Genomic DNA, 17195 nt, shown 5'->3' on the forward strand with positions numbered 1-17195 from the left:
TGCCTCAGCCTCCCGAGTAGCTGGGATTACAGGTGCACGCCACCATGCCCAGCTAATTTTTGTATTTTTAGTAGAGACAGGGTTTCACCATGTTGGCCAGGCTGGTCTCGAACTCCTGACCTTGTGATCCACCAGCCTCGGCCTCCCAAAGTGCTGGGATTACAGGCATGAGCCACCACGCCCAGCCAAATGCTTGCTTTTTGAAAATAACTAATCAAAATATTTTTAAAGGAAATTTGTCACCTATTTCTACTATGCTTTTAAAAATCCTAGGGGTGAGGCAACCTGGTTTCCAGAGCCTGCTGCTCTCCAAGTAGCCAGTTGTGTGGCATTGGGCAAGTCTTGATTTGTTTCAACTCCAGTTTCCTCTTCTGACATAACACATGCCTCAGCAATCCTGTACTATTGTAAGAAGGATAGAGTAAGGTAACAGAATCCACCTTGCCTTGGAGGACAGGAAGATAGGAAGTATCTGTTACATGATTGCCAGTAACTATCAGGGTATCTCAGTTAGGACTGAGTTTGACTCTACATTAAGCAGAACTAGCAACAGCTTAAATAAGAAGTGTGTCTTTCTCATAGAAAACTATGCCAAAGTTGGGCAGTTAAAGGCTAGTATGGAGGCTCCTGTCTGTACCACAACATGATCTTTCTCAAGGTCACCCCGTGGTCCAAAATAGCCACTTGACCATCAGCCATCACTTTGAAATTCCTGGCAGCATGAGGAAAAGAGGGCAAGGACAAAATGAGCAAACCTAGCTGAGTCAGGGCCCTCTAAAGAGTCTTCCTGGAAATCGTATTCAACACTTTCACTTAATTTGGCCAGAACTCAATCATGTGACTATAGCTAGCTATAAAGGAGGCCAAGAAATGTCATTTTTGCCTGGACGTCACTGTGCCCAACAATACAGGTTTTAGTAAGGAAGAAGGAGAAAACGAATATAGAGTAGGCAACTAACGTTAATTTCATAACTATGTGTGACTTCATTTATGTACTCTAAGCCCAACCCCGCCATGCTAGTGAATGGAGTGCATTATCTTGCCTTTGTCTCTTGGCCATTTGAGAATGACCATGTACTTCCGTGATACTTTTTTCCCCCGGAGAGCCAGAAAGCCAAAAACTGGCTTCCATCTGAGTTGCCATTTCCTGTTCCCATCTAGCTCTTCCCCTACCCTGCAACAGCTGGTGGCCAGTCTTGTTTAGTAAAAATCAACATAAACAGGTGGTAATACTTCCCCTAGTTGTTTGTTCCCTTTCTCTAACTGCTCAGCATCTGCTGAATTGAAACAACACCAGGACAAGCTTTCCCTAAGGGTGGGGAAATTGAAGTATTGCTTAGCGGAAAAGCTCATAGCTACTTCCTGCCCTCTGAAAGAATTTCCTGCCTTGCAACTGAGAGTTCCAAGTCAGGGGTTTTTTCTTTGTTTTATTTGTTTACCTTTGATATATAGCCTGCACTCAAATATATACTTCAATATATATGGATATAAGCAGTAGTTTATATGCCAGCCCATTAAAGAAATCACGATTGAGAGTCAGACTAGGTGAAATTGCTAATGTACATCTGCTCATCCAGAAACCATTTCAGTTTAGTTTTCACAGGACTGTGTGTCTACAGGGGGAAACTTTTGCCAGAGGTAGAAATGTAAATTCTCTTAGCTTAGTGAAATGCAAAAGGAGGAGCCACAAGAAGATAGGAATGGCATTGGGAAATTAAGTGCATGGCCAGTGCAGATTTTCCAGATAGAAGGATTTTTATAAACCACCTGCAACACCAGATCAATGGGAGGATGTCTTATATGTTTATGTGGGAATATGTAAGATTCAGTGTAAGAGATTCTCTTATTTGAATCTCTCTCTCTCACACACACACCATCCAACACTTAAGAGCCAGAGTTTTTTATACCAACTTCTCTTCATTTCACTTTAATTCACCCTTTATTTGGGAATACAAAGATGTTTATAAAACATGGTTTCTGCCCTCCATAGTTTCTGATAATCTAGTGGGAAGGACAGACTTGTACATAAATATTTCTAACATAGGGCAGCTTGTATTAATAGTTTTAATAGAGACAAATAATTTTTAGAGAGTGAAAAAGTTATTTGAATCTTACCTGATGAGATATTTTTTCCATAAGTGCAAAAGAGTTTGCAATAGAGAGTAGATCTGAGTCAGGGTGGGGGATCAGTATCTTAACTAATTAATAAGGGCTTTATCTGGAATGTAAATGAAATATGAAAATCTGAACTGATAGCCATCAGAGTTTGTCTGGTAGAGGTTGAGGTAGCTGGAAGGTCAGAACAGTTGGATTAATTGTAATTTAGACAAGCAGTTTTTCAAAGTGCACTTTTGATTCATTCATAGATCATTAAATCAGTTGGTCAAAAACATTTTTAAAAATTAAAATGAGAAACTATCAGAATGCACTACAGGTAGTAAGGGTATTATTTTGTGAAACTTACACTTCAGTTACAGTCATATGTCTACATACACTTTTAATGTAAAATGTGTTTCTTACCATGGGATCACAATAAAGATAGTCAATGACTGTTTTATTACCTCTGAAATTGGACAACACTGCTGGGTTCAAGTCTGGATTCTGCTGCTTTCCTCTTATATGACCTTAGGCAAGTTGCATAAACCACTGTATGACTTAAGTTTTCTCATCTGTAACATAGTGATATTTATCATTTCTGTCCTGTAGAGTTTTTATGTAGATTAGTCAATCCATGTAAAACACTTAGAATAGTGCCTCTCATAGAGTAGAAGACACTTAAATATAAGTTGTTATAATTTGTGGAAGACTAAAGGGAAAAGAGAAATAACAGACATATACCATAGGCCACTCTGCTGTGCTTTTTATATAAATTATGTAATTCCACAACTTTACAGAGTAGGACTACTGTACTCATTTTTACAGTAAGTAAATTAAGACACAGATCTGATAAGTGACTTGTGCAGTTACAGAACAGGGAACAGGTAGAGAAATGGTTTATATCAAGATAACTGTGGCTTTACATTCCACTATAGCCGTACTGTCTTAGAGATAACTAATGAGAGTGGCATGAGTTCAAAGCCGTAGCATAGTATGGTGGGTCTGAGAACTGGAATTAGACCTATTCAACAATATTTGTTGAATATCTTTCTTGCGTTAGAAATTGTTCTGGGTCCTAGTCCCCATAGAGCTCTTCCCCTTGCTGGGGAAGAAGAGACTATAAACAAGTAACCTAACGAACTCATCTCAGCTAATTACCTAGATAAGAGGAAATGATATAAGCTAGGATAGAGAAAGGCCTTTCTGAAAAAGTATCTTCTGAAGAAAGACAAAATTGATTTGAAGGAGCCAGCCCGGTGAAGGGCTGAGGGTATACAAAGGCTGAAATCCTGAGGCAGGAATGAACTCTGGAATTTCAAGGCATAGAAAAAGCTGGTGAGGCTGGAGCAGAGTAAACGAGAGGCAGAGTGGCTTTGAAGTTGCAAGGCAGGCAATAGCAAGATCACGTAGATCCTCAGAAGTGTCGTAAAGAGTTTGCAGTTTGTCATAAGTGTAATGTGAAGAGAGTTCTACACAACTGAGTGACAAGATCTGATTTCTGTTTTTAAAGGGTCACTCTGGGCCGGGCACGGTGGCTGACGCCTGTAATCCCAGCACTTTGAGAGGTGGGAGTGGGCAGACCACTTGAGGCCAGGAGTTGGAGACCAGCCTGGCCAACATGGTGAAACCATGTTTGTATTTTTCTACTAAAAATACAAAACAAAATTAGCTGGACGTGGTGGCGCGCATCTGTAATCCCAGCTACTCAGGAGTCTGAGGCATGAGAATCCCTTGAACCCAGGAGGTGGGGGTTGCAGTGAGCCAAGATTGTGCCACTGCACTCCAGCCTGAGTAACAGAGCAAGACTCTGTCTCAAAAAAAAAAGTAAAATAAAATAAAGGGTCACTCTGGCTGCTGTATAGAGAATTGTGGGGTAGGCAAGAGAAGAATCAGAGAGACTAGGAGAAGGCTGGCATAGGAACCCAAGTGAGAAATGACAGTGGCTTAGCCTAGAGTGGTGGGAAAAGGCAGATTAATTCAGGATATAGTTTGGGAGTATAATGGACAGGAATTGCTGAGTGGGATGTCGAGAATGAAAGAAAAAGAAGAATGACTCAGTTTTTCCTGGGCACAGTGGCTCACGCGTGTAATCCCAGTACTTTGGGAGGCCAAGGCGGATAGATTGCTTGAGCCCAGGAGTTCAAGACCAACCTGGGCAACGTGGTGAAACCCCATCTCTATAAGAAAAAGAAGAAGAATGACTCAGTTTTTTTGGCTTGGAAAACTGGGTAATGGAGAGAGGTGCCATGGCCTGAGATTGCAGACTTAAGTATGAAACATCACGGAAGAAAAATCAAGGATTTGTTTTTGACTGGCTAAACTTGAAGTCCCAACAACAGATGAGCCCCTGGGCAAGACACACATCTCCCTGCTATCAGTTAAAAAGTTCCTTTCAGTTCCTAAAAGTCTGTGGTTCCTTGAGATTCTAAGTTCAGGTCAGTGTTTGCTAACATTCCTTCTATCCTCAGCGCATGTGCACACATGTAGATCCAGTTACTCACGTTGTACATTGAACTGTGAAATTAAGGAATGGTCTCCTTTTTAATTCTTGACGCTTCTTAGGAAAAGAATTTTTAAAACTTGCATCTGCATTTGTTTAAGATTGACATAAAGCAGCTGAATGTTCTAGGATATAAAAATCATGCCATAACCTGACCATTAGAAAATCCTGGGGCAAGAAATGGAAAGCGTCTGCTTAAAGGAGACTGGTCAAAAATATATTTGGCATCATTCAAAGAAGGGTAATGTGAGAAGACATCACTGATACAGTCAGAAGGTTTAAAGACTCAGCAAATGGGCTCCTGTGAGGGGTGCTTTTGCTATCTTCAAGGATAGAAGTCAACTGAAGGCAGCTGGGTCCAGGCACTGGAATGTAAGACAACAACCTATTTTTCTTGGGGCCAGTGGATTTTTGAAGTAGACTTATGTTATATTTATCAAAAGAATTTCTTGGTTTAAAGGACAAACTAATATAGTAATTATGGATTTTATTCATCCCTCAGAAGAATGAGTATTTTAGATACATTCATTTTTTCAAGCATTTCCAAGTACTCACTATGTGTTTTGGGTGTAAAGTTGAGGAAGTCCCTCTCCACTGGAAGCCCACAATGTAACAAAAAATAGAAACAAAAGCTAACTACAATAGGGTCTGATAAATGATCAAACGGCTGTGAGCGCAGTATTCTGGAAAACACAAAGGAAAGATTCAGTGGTTTTGCTTGGGGGAAGGCAAAAGAGCTTTACCAGGATAACATTTTGAGCTGGGCCTTAGAAAAAGAGTAGTTCCTTAAGATAAGCTAGAAATAGACCTAGAGATAGAAGTACATTTTTGGTGTACTCAAGTAATTCAGCGTGACTGGAACACAGGTTATATCCAGGGCACTGACCAAAAAGAAAGATAGTGAGGTATTCTGAAAATGGATTGTAAATGGGCCTTGAATGTCAAGCCAAGGGTTTTAGCTTTTGTTTTGCAGGCAGAGGGAAGGCCTCAAGGCTGTTTTTGCAAGGCAGTGACATAAGGAAAACTACACCACAGCCTCTCAACCATTTTTCTGCCACGAGCTGCTTTGGCAATCTGGTAAAGTCTATGGACCCTTCTAGGAATGTTTTCCAAGTGCATAAAATACAAATAAAATTACAAAGGAAATCCACTATATTAAAATATAGCTAACAAAATATTAACAATGTGTTATGTAGGAATACCTGTGCTTTTTGATAAAGCATTAAATAACATGATCTAGCTCTAATAATGACCATAATTTTAAAGTAGTAGTGACCATAAATAATATTTCAACATCTGCAATGGCTATAATATAGTATAAAAATATCTGTGATCTTGTTGGTGGCAAAGTCACAGGTCCTGCCAATACTACTGGGGCTTGTTGCCAATGTTTATAATCAAAAGAAATGCAAATTTTCAATTAGAGGTTTGTGAAAATCAAAATGTAATTTCCTCCCATCCATTATTGTGGCCCTTAGCATAAATACTCTTGAATTCAAGGCAGTATGGAGATAGACTGGTTAGGAGACTGTTAAAATAGCCAGGATGGAAGGTAAGAAGAGCATGCAGTTGGGGGCTGGGTATGGTGGCTCACACCTTTTGGGAGGCTGAGGCAGGAGGATTGCATGAGCTCACAAGTTCAAGACCAGACTGGGAAACATGGTGAGATCTCATCTCTATAAAAAAAAAAATTTTAATTAGCCAGGCATGATGGGGCTCCCAGATACTTGGGGGGCTGAGGTGGGAGGATTGCTGGAGCCTGGGAAGTCGTGGCTGCAGTGAGCCATGTTCATACCATTGCACTCCAGCTTGGGTGACAGAGCAAGACTCTGTCTCAAAGGAAAATAAATAAATAAAGAAGAGGAAGAAGAAGAGCATGCAGTGGGGATGGAGTAAAGGAGCAGAGGAGATTAGAGACATTTGGGAGTTTGACTTGGTTCCTCCCAAAGCTCAGTGAGGAATTCTTCAAGGAGGAATTTTGGGTAACTGTGGTCTGGTGGGGCGGGTTCACCAGGAAGGCAGTGTAAATACCCTTTAGGCAGCTCTCCATATGCAGTCTACTTTCATTACTTGGTTCAACTAATATGCATTACCCTCTGGAGCAGGCAATAGGAATATAGCAAAACAGATAACAATTCTTGCTTTCATGGAGCCTAGTATCTAGTGGAAGAAACGTGATTAAACAAACTTAAGTAGATGTGATGTTGCCATGTGGTATCAAATGCAGGAAAAGAGTAGTAGTAGCGTGTGTCAGCATATTGGCAGGGAGTGGGCAACTATTTTTTCGATGGTGGGGTCAAGGAAGGCCCCTTCAAGGAAGTGACACTTAAAATGAAAAACCAGTAGGACTTAGGGAGAGTCAGGAAAAGAGCACAAAAACCAGCTTTCATTGGGGATTTAGAGGAGCTGAAAGAAAACCAGGGACCTGGAGCAGGGAAATGTAGGGGAAAAACAGCAAGAGATAGGAGAGAGGCCATGTGCGGTCTTATCACCAGCCCAAGGATCTGGGATAGTCTCCTCAGTGCAGGGGGAAGTTACTGAAGGTTTCAGAAAGGGAAGTGACATCATCTAGTTTGTGGTTTTAAAAAATTATTCTGACTACTCTATGAAGCATTGAAATAGGGAGGTAAATTGTGGCTGTGGCTATAATCCCTCCAGAGGTGGTGGTATTATGGACTAAGGGTGTAGCAGTGAAGAATGATGTGGGGAAGAGGATGGAATACAGCCATTTTGGTGGTGGAAGGAACAAGATGAGTGACGGATGAGAGGGAGGCAGGAGGGAGAGAGCACCTACAGTGATCTTGTGCTTCACACGGATGGTCCAGATACCAGTTACTGAGACAACGACTAGAAGAGGAGCAGACTGGGGCGGGGGAATGGCTGGAAATCAGACAGCCTTGTGGGAATGTTTATTTGAGATGCAAGTGTTAAGTCAGCAGATGTAGGTGTTAAGTAAGCATTTATATTGACAATTCTAGAGCTTAAAAGGCGGGCCTGGACTTGGAATGACTTTTACCAAAGACTTCCAAGAAGACTTTTTTTATTAGAACTTTTCTCCCAGATCCTGGCACTGCTCTGAAGGCAGATAGTCAAACCCTACTAACTGCAGCCACCCTTGGCTAAAGATTTCACTGTTTTATTCGTTGCCCTAATGTTAACTTTTTTTGTTGTTGTTGAGACAGGGTCTTCTTTGTTGCCCAGGCTGGTATGCAGTGGTGTGATCATAGCTCACTAGAGCCTTGAACTCCTGGGCTCAAGGGATCTTCCCACCTCAGTCTCCCAAGTAGTTAGGACTACAGATGTGCACTACCATGCCTGGCTAATTTTTCCATGTTTTATAGAGATGGGGGTCTCACTATGTTGTCCAGTCTGGTCTCAAACTCCTAGGCTCAAGCAATCCACCTACCTCAACTTCCCAAAGTGCTGGGATTACAGGCATGAGTCACCATACCCGGCCCCTACTGCTAACTTTCACTATTCTTTCATCCTGCCCTTGACATCAGAACAACATCTGGACCCAAGTGAGACTTTTCCATTGGCTTAAATCAGTCAGTACCTGTAAAGATGTTCAGAATATTTAAACTTACATGAGTCTGCCACATGAGATTTCTGCAGGGGGAGCTTTGCAGCCGTAAAGAGGATGCTAAACATAGTGGCTTATAATGAAATAATATGTTTATCTTGGCTGGTTTTATAGCAGATGTGATTGGGATATTTACTGGTTGTTTCTTAGAACTAGATGAAAGCAATAGTTCAGACCAAATGAATTACAGCAACAAAACATGCTAACAACATAAAAAAAGATATAGATTATGGAAAATTATAAATTGTGATCATGCAAAGAGAGGTCTCACTCTAGCCTGAACACTGGTGACCCACAACTAAATGGGGCCAAGATTAATCATACCTCAATCTTATACATAAGCAAAGGGATCTTTTCTAAAGATCATGCCTATTAAAGCAGCAAAGACTTTTCTGCAAGATATATCATAATGAGCTCCAGACATTTAATGAGAGACAAGTGCTACGGATGAAAGTGGTGACCTTCAGCATCGAATCTGAAAATGAAGTAGGCCTGCTTGCTTTGCAAAATGAGGCCCCAATCCAGTCTGCTTAGGTGAAGAGAAGTCTCACATTTGTAGATGGTCTGTTGCAGGCAAACCTTAAATCTTCTGGGAAAGGGGGAAAGGCTTTTGTTTGTTTTTATTTTTCTAATTAGGTAAGGATTGTACATGCAAGGAGCAAGCAGCTGACTCCAGGCTGCAGGCCCAGTAGCTTCCAAAGGCAGTAAAGCCGGCAGGTGTGGTGGCTCACGCCTGAAATCCCAGCACTTTGGGAGGCTGAGGCGGGTGGATCACTTGAGGTCAGGCGTTCAAGACCAGCCTGGCCAATATAGTGAAACCCTGTCTCTACTAAAAATACAAAAATTTGCTGGGTGTGATGGCACATGCCTTGTAGTCCCAGCTACTCGGGAGGCTGAGGCAAGAGAATCGCTTGAACCCGGAAAGCAGAGGTTGTAGTGAGCTGAGATTGCGCCATTGCACTCCAGCCTGGGCATCACAGCAAGACTCCATCTCAAAAAAATAAAGAACAACAACAACAAAAGGCAGTAAAGTGGAAAACAGCATCAAGGAAGAAACCAGCCTAAGGAGTTTAAGATAGAGTGTCCCAAAAGCCTCTGGAAGAATATGCAGCACTCCAAGGCCAGGAGACCTCAGCTTCTATCTCTGTTGTAATGGCTGCCTCAAATGAGGACAATTGCCTGGCCAAAAAATAGCAGCATGAAAGAGAAGTGTCATCCCCCCTTATTCCTAGTTTTTCATCCCCTAGAAGCCCCTCATCCAAGGACTTGTGTAAAGTTGTGTCCGCCCCTACTTTGATCTGCAGTAGGAAATGCTGGGATGCATGTCCTGACCCTCCTTCCCCCACTGCAGCCCTCACGAATGGTAGGTGGCTGTCCTGCAGACAGGATGCTGCCTCACGTCCTGAACCTCGCCACAAATTCCTGCCCCACTGGCTGCTTCTGGCTTCCTCTTGCAATCCCAGGAGACAAAGGACTGTGAGGGAGGAAGGGAGCCGAGCATGGTCTCCCAGGCAGAAACCCTTTGGAAGATGCCGGAGCCTCAGCCTGCTTGCCCGGGTCTGCCTTTCTGGGTGGGAGGAGGGGCGGCCTCCCTACTCTTTCCAAATGTCCCTGTCTTAAACCCATGCAGCACAAAACAAGCCAGTTCATTGTGTTCTTGGATATAAATATTGATTCTAGGTGATGTTAACATTCTGTTCATAAAAGAATGTAACATATTTCTCCCACACCATATTAGACTGATGTGTTGTTTGGCCAAGGGAAGTACCGATTGCTGGCTTCTGCGAGAAAATGTGGACATTTAAATGCATGCAGCTTTCAGAAGTCTAGGAAGCAGCCTCAGAACAGCAACCAGGCCCCTGGGTTGGCTTCAGCTCTGCCCTCCTCCATCCAGTTTCTCCTTTTCCATCTCCATTGTTTGCACATGCCTTTGGTATTTCTGATAACTTGTAATTTAAGAAAATGCTTTCTTGGAATTGTATCTTCTTTCTCAAGGACCTGTTAATGTGGGACATTTGCTTTCTTCAGGAGGGCCCGGAAGGTCAGGACCAAACATTTTTAGTTTTCTTCCCCAGGGGAAAAGATCTGGGAGGTCCTGTCCTCCCGTTTACTTTTTCCCCCTCTCTGCATGTCGGAGGGAAGGGCAAAGTCTTCAGACCAGAGGTGGTCCCGCCAAGCGCTCCACCGAGGCCTGACCAAGCCCAGGACTCAGATGTGTTGGCCGCCTTGGCAAGGCAAATTCCCCACATTCCACAAGTGCTCTTGAGGGAGAAATAGAAGTAATGAGAAAATGGAATTCTTGATGTGTATGCGTGCTCACTCGGGTGCCAATTCATCCGACACAGACAGATCCCTGGCCTTATTTCGCAAGAGAGTAATAGAGCCCATTTCCAGATGTGCGGGAGGACGGCCCGGGACCCAGTGCTGGCAGGAGAGCTGGCGCCCTCTGCTGTCCCGGCCAGGAAACACTGCAATGGTGGGAAAGAACCTGGGGTTCCTGAAAGCCGGCAGCTCTGTTACAATCCATAGCCGACCCTCGCAAGTGTGGAAGGGGCCTGCAACTCCTTGCTGTTGAAATGATGAACCTGCAAGGGGCTGGATTCCCTCCTTCTAGCTGGCTCTCTTTGTGTTTCGTGGCTCTAAATGAGCCAGAAATGATGAGGATTTACAATAAAACCCCAGCCTCCCACAGCATCTGCTGGTCCCGTTCCCGAGAAGGTGAGGAAGAGTGGCACTGTCTCTGGCCTGTGAACCTGGCCAGCAGGCCTAGGCAAGGCGAGACAATGAGGGCAGCTTGCCCAAGAGGAGGCCTCCTGCTGATTAGCAGCCCTCGGGCCATACCCTTGCCTGAGAATGCAGCTTCTGGAGGCCTGGCTGGCTCCAAAGCTTCCAGCCGAGTGGAAGCTGCAACTGCTCCCACTCAGGCATACTGGCATCTCTAAGGGGCCTCAGAGCTGGCACAGCCAAGAGACTGGCTCAGCTTACAAGCTTAGACAGAGCTGCCACCCCCTCTGCCCTGCTGCCTGCCAAGACAGCAGCACAGCAGTGGGTCTGGGGCCAGGGCCAGGCTTGCTGCTGCAGGAGAAAGAAAGAGATATTAATAGAGAGAGAGAGAGAGAGAGAGAGAGAGAGAGAGAGTGTGTGTGTGTGTGTTGGTGAAACGTAGGGTGGAGATATTAGGGGGATGCAAGGGGGATGGCTGGTGAACTATACTTGGACAGCCTTTCAGTTCTGCAAAAAGGCACAAAACAATCAGTTTTTGTTTTCTGGAAGATTTTTAATTTTTTTTTTTTTTTTTGTAAACCAATCTCTTCCCTGCTGGGAGAAGAAAAACCCAACCCGCCAAGCAACCCCCTAAAAACAATGCCCTTCTCTCTCTGGGACCAATTTTCAGGCTGCACAGCAGTCCTGACAAGGTCAACAAGCTGGAGCTGTAAGTGGAAGATCTTTATCTAGGTGGGAAATAGGAAAATCATTTGACTGATAAAAGGAAATACAATAAATAGCATCTAAATTCCTGGCTGCATCCCCCAGGCCCCTCCTCTGCTGGAGAAAGTGCGTGGGCCAGGGATACATGTGCTGCTCCAGCATGTTTAAAAATAGCATGCAGCACACAGCCCTTTCTTACCTTCCAGAAAGACTTCATTACCGGATCCTCAGCCCTGAGCCTGCAGAGCGGCTGCCGGCACTTTCTTCTCCCTGCGCTGGATTTTTCTCTTTGGAAGCATTAAGGGAGTGCATGTGATACATTTTACTCACGGGCCAGCTCCTGCTCAGCTAGTTTCAATCTAGGCACGTCTAGAGCTCACGTTGAAAGTCCATTGTATTTAATGGGGTGTTAACTCTGTTTATTCTCTGGGACCTGTGCCGTAATTTTACACTCTGCAAAACTAGCAACTTGAACCAGAAATGATATTCCTCTTTCCCCATGCCCACCCCAGTGGGCTGCAGTCCCCAGGCACCTCTGGCCCTGCTTCCCAGGGTTCCTGTAGCTCAGGTAGCTGAAGAAATTCTGCATGCCGTGGGAGATGGGAACTCTGGGGTCCACATCCGGTTCTGCCGCTTGTTAGCACTGGTGCAGCCTGAAGCAGGTCTCTTCAGCTCCTGGAGACATTTTTCACATCTGTGAAATGGAGATTTTAATCTGCCCCATGTATCTCAAAAGGCATACAACAATCTCATAGTGGAAAAACATTTTCCTGGGTTCTACAAAGACACCGTCCTATTATTCCCAACTGGGCCACTTCAGCATCACCTCGGAAGCCACTTAACCCCTTCGGATCTCCATCTCTCCACTAAAACCTTGGGGATTTGAATAGGACTATAAAATCCACTAATCAGTCTGAATCTTCACCATGCTGTTGTGATTTTTTTAAAAGTCCATTATTCCTTCCACCTTTATTGGCTGGCATTCTACTCTTGGGAAGACTTTCTTGTCTCCCCACTTACTTATTCTCAGGGCCTGGCCCTAGAAGGTGCTGAAGACTTCATATAGGACTGGATGACCCCCTCTAGCTCTCAATCTCCGAGTCTCCAGGAAAATAAATGAAGCACATACTATTCTAATACATTCTACCATTCTGTGGGAACTGTGCCTTCCGTTATTCCCACCTGAGCTAAAATCCCGACACTTAGGGAGCTTCCAGGGTCCTTATTGCTCAAACATCATCTGGACCTTGGCATTCCTCCTCCAGTGCCAGGCCTTCCCTCCTGCATAAAACAGCTCAGAGCTGAGTCGCCCTTGCTGGAGTTCCTGATCTCTCTTTCCAGCTCCCTCAGGGCTTCTCCATCTGGCATCCTGCAGAATCCTCAACTCAATTTGTCCAAAATTAAATATGTATTCTTCCCAAACCCACATTTTCTCCAATACCTATCAGCTCAGTTAAAAACTCCACTGCTCTCTGAAGCTGGAGAGCCTGGAATCCTACACGCCTCTCCCCAGCTCTTTACCCTGCTCCCAGCCCTCCACATCTCATTCACAGAATGCTCCCCCCCTACACACACACAGAGCCCTGGAATCCCCCTAACAGCTGGCCCTTCTCAACACCTCCAGGACAGGCCTTTGTGGGGGTCTTCAGCTTTCAGCTCTCCTGGGGCTCTCCTAATAGCCCATTGTTTTGTTTTTCCTCTTTTTTGCTATTAACTAGTTCTATAATAGCCTTCTAACTAGCCTTAGTATAGCCAGTCTCATTTGTCCCCCTCTTAACTCCCCTCCACCAGTTCATCGTGCACACCACTACAAAAGCAACCTTTCTAAAATGCAAGATTAGTCTTGCAAATATCTTTTTCTTTTCTTTTTTTTTTTTTTTTGAGACAGGGTCTCACTCTGTCTGTCGCCCAGGCTGGAGTGCAGCAGCACGATCCAGGCTCACTGCAACCTCCGCCTCCCAGGTTCAAGGGATTCTCCTGCCTCAGCCCTCCCTAATAGCTGGGACTACAGGGGCACACCACCATGCCCAGCTAATTTTTGTATTTTTAGTAGAGACAGGGTTTCACCATGTTGGCCACGCTGGTCTTGAACTCCTGACCTCAAATGATCCACCCGCCTCAGCCTCCCAAAGTGCTGGGATTACAAGGGTGAGCCACTGCGCCCAGCCATATCACTCTATTTTAAATGAGATCATAGTTGTGGTAGTTGCTTTTGTTTTTAAGCCTTACAAAAATTCTATACGATAAGAATTATTAGCATGAAACTAAGATGAAACTAAGACTTAGCTAGGTTAAAGGACCTAAAGCCACATAGCTATTACACCTTGCAGAACCAGAATTTGAACTCAGGTCTGCTTTGTACTGCAAAACCCATGTTCGAAAGTATTTAAGGTACCTGGCACAGAGCAGGTGGACCAATGTTATATTCTTTATATGCCCCCTTTTCTATAAACTTCAGTCTCTTCAGCAGGGTGCAAGGGCCTATCCCATAGTGGGTGGCGTATGTCTCCAAATGCATCTCCTGTTACTGTGTGGCCCATCATCATCACTACCACTACCCATTAGGCAACATCAGACCACTCACTGTTCCCCAAACCCTCCCTGTTCTTTTTTTTTTTTTTTTTTTTTTTTTTGAGACAAAGTCCAGCTCTTGTGCTCTTGTCTCCCAGGCTGGAGTGCAATGACACGATCTTGGCTCACTGCAACCTCCGCCTCCCGAGTTCAAGCGGTTCTCCTGCCTCAGCCTCCCAAGTAGCTGGGATTACAGGTGCCTACCACCATGACCGGCTAATTTTTATATTTTTAGTAGAGACAGGGTTTCACCATGTTGGCCAGGCTGGTCTTGAACTCCTGACCTCAGGGGATCCACCTGCCTTGGCCTCCCAAAGTGCTGGGATTACAGGCATGAGCCACCGCGCCTGGCCCTCTCTGTTCTTTTTTAAACTTTCTTTTTGAAATCCTCTTTCCTACTGCTTGGCAAGGCTTTTCTTACCTTGTCCTTCCTGCTCTGCAAGCCCAGATCAGATAGCACCCATTCTGTGATGCTTTTCCTGATCCCCAAACTCAGAATTCGCGGCTCCAGCATCCCTCTTGCCAGCACCACTTGTTACGTATGCCTATTCTGATACTGATCATATTGGTGTGTGGCTATTCAGTCCTGTTTCTTCTCATCTTTGTATCTCCAAACCTGGCACTGTGCCTGGGACAAAGTAAGCACTCAGTAGTAAGTCTGTTGAGTTTAGTTCAGTCCTGCATCCTTCCCTGTGACTAATGCTTCATTTCATCTGTCTTGCAAAGGTTAGAATGTCTCTGAAGACTTGTTTGCATCACCTCCACTCTCTCTGATTTCCACACCCACCACCCCATTGAAGTTGCTCCTGGCAACTTCTTGAGAGATCTCCTCATTACCAGAACACTCTCTTGTCCTCACCCTCCAAAAGTTGCAGCAGCACTGGGCATGATTTCCTCCCTTCTTTTAAGTGACTCCTCTCCCTCGGCTTCTGCCATCACAGTCTCCTGCTTTCTTTTGCCTCTCAGGCTCTCTTGGGACTCCATCTGAGCCCTGGAAGTAGAGAACCTCAGAGCTCCGACCTGGGTCGCATTCTCTTCCCTCTACATTCCTTCCTGAAGAGACTTGTCTATTCCCATCATTTAAAGCAGGACCACTATCTTCAGCTCTCAGCTCTAGATTCAGATATGTGACAGCTGTTTGACATCTCACTTAGATCATCCTTAGGTACTTTGGGCTTGAAAGCCTAACAATTGACTCCCAGGTGTACCCCCAGACCCTTCCTCCTTCAGTCTTTCTCTGTTCACTAAAAGGCAACATAACGAAGGGTCCCCTTCTTGGGATGTTGGGAGCCAGTCTCTAGGAGGGAAGGTGCCTTAGAAGAGGGGGCAAATCTGGGGATATCTGAATATCATGCATTCCTACCTCTGACTTAACCTTAGAGAAACACCAGATGCCTTAACCATGTATTCAATGCCTGGCATGATCTGGCCCCAGCATCCCTTTCCAGGCCCAGCTTTCATCTCGCCCCTAGATCAGAAATGGGTGAAGTATGGTCCATGAGCCAAATCTGGCCCACATGTTTTTCTACCGCCTGTAAGCAAAGAATAATTTTTTATATTTTTAAGTAGTTGAAAAAAATCAAAAGAAGAATATTTGGTGACACATGAAAATTACATAAAATTCAAATATCAGTGTCTATAAATAAAGTTGTATGAAATACGGCCATGCTGGTTTATTTACTTATTATCTGTCTCTGCTTTCTAGCTACAAAGGCAGAGCTGAGTCGTTGGAACAGACTTATAACCTACAAAGCCTAAAATATTTACTATCTGGCCTTATACTGAAAAAATTTGCCAAGCCCTGCTCTAAGCCAGTCCCCTGTTCCCTAAACACACCTTGCAAACTTCTAGTTTGGCACACACTGATCTCTGCTCCTCTCTATCTAAATCTTACGTCTCTTTACCCCTTGCCAATCCAGCATCTTCTAGAATCTTCCTTGTCTCCTCCATTCAGTGGTTTCTCATCCTTCTCCAAATCCCTCTGCTAACACGTAAAGTTGGTGGACTTACCACCCAAGGCCTTAGATGACTATTAGTTTCTGGTGTATGTCACATGTCCTGTCCAGATTGGGAGCCACATGACGACAGAGATGGTATCTGTTCATCTTGTATAGCAGGGCCCAGCACAATGCTTAGCAATATCATAAGTGCTTAGAAAGTAGGTGTTAAAGGCTAGGTTCAATGGCTTATACCTGTAATCCCAGCACTTCGAGAGGCCAAGGCAAGAGGATCACTTGAGGCCAGGAGTTTGAGACCAGCATGGGCAACATAGTGAGACCCTGTCTCTACAAAAAATAAAAAAAAATTAGCCAGGCGTGATGGCATGCCCCTGGAGTCCCAGCTACTCAGGAAGCTGAGGTGGGAGGATCATTTGAGCCCAGGAGTTCAAGGTTGCAGTGAGCTAGGATCCCACTGGACTCCAGGTTAGGCAACAGAGTGAGGCCCTGTCGCAAAAACAAAAGCAAAACGAACAACAAAAAAATCAGTGTTGATGTACTCCTTTCTGAGTGGTTTCATCTTTCCTGACAATCCCCTATTTAACTCTGAAAAAGAGCCATCTACTTATTTGCTTAGGTATTCTTTTTTAAGGAAGATGCAACTTCTATCCAGCCTCCCTCCAGTTCATCCCCATGAAGTGCTGAAGACAAAGCATAGATAGATAAGTTGCAAGAACAACTTTACACGACTGCTAGAGCTTATGGGGAGAGGGGGCAGTGAGATGGAACTGGGCTGGACTCCAGTCCCAGCTCAGTCACTGATAGCAAAATCTGGTATCAAAACCATCAGTTTTGCTATTTCACCTGTCCTTCCTCAGTTTCATCATCTGTAAAATTGTTGACTGAAAGTTGAATGTCTGCTCAATCAAAGGAGTCCCTCAAATCCTTTCCAGCTCCAAAACCTGAGGATCCTGTTTTTCCTGTAAGCCCTCAGGGTGGTGAAAATTCCCAAGCTTACCTCCTGAAAGAGGCAGGCTTGTCAACCCTAGCTGACCCCACTTGAGCACTCTCCTCAGGA

The 17195-nt window shown here is 44.4% G+C and overlaps 2 protein-coding genes across 2 annotated transcripts in view; one reads left to right on the forward strand and one right to left on the reverse strand.

Moving 5' to 3' along the window:
* The window catches only part of HMG20A (high mobility group 20A), a 103053-nt gene that overhangs the window by 65831 nt on the left and 20027 nt on the right, over positions 1–17195 (forward strand). The gene's annotated exons all lie outside the window — the stretch shown is intronic.
* The window catches only part of LINGO1 (leucine rich repeat and Ig domain containing 1), a 322019-nt gene continuing 315382 nt past the window's right edge, over positions 10559–17195 (reverse strand). The window contains exon 6 of the transcript XR_004666602.3: positions 10559–12303. The gene's annotated coding sequence lies outside the window, so the exon portion shown is untranslated. The remainder of the gene's footprint in view (positions 12304–17195) is intronic.

Source organism: Pan paniscus, chromosome 16 (genome assembly GCF_029289425.2).
Source record: "Pan paniscus chromosome 16, NHGRI_mPanPan1-v2.0_pri, whole genome shotgun sequence".
NCBI lineage: Eukaryota > Metazoa > Chordata > Mammalia > Primates > Hominidae > Pan > Pan paniscus.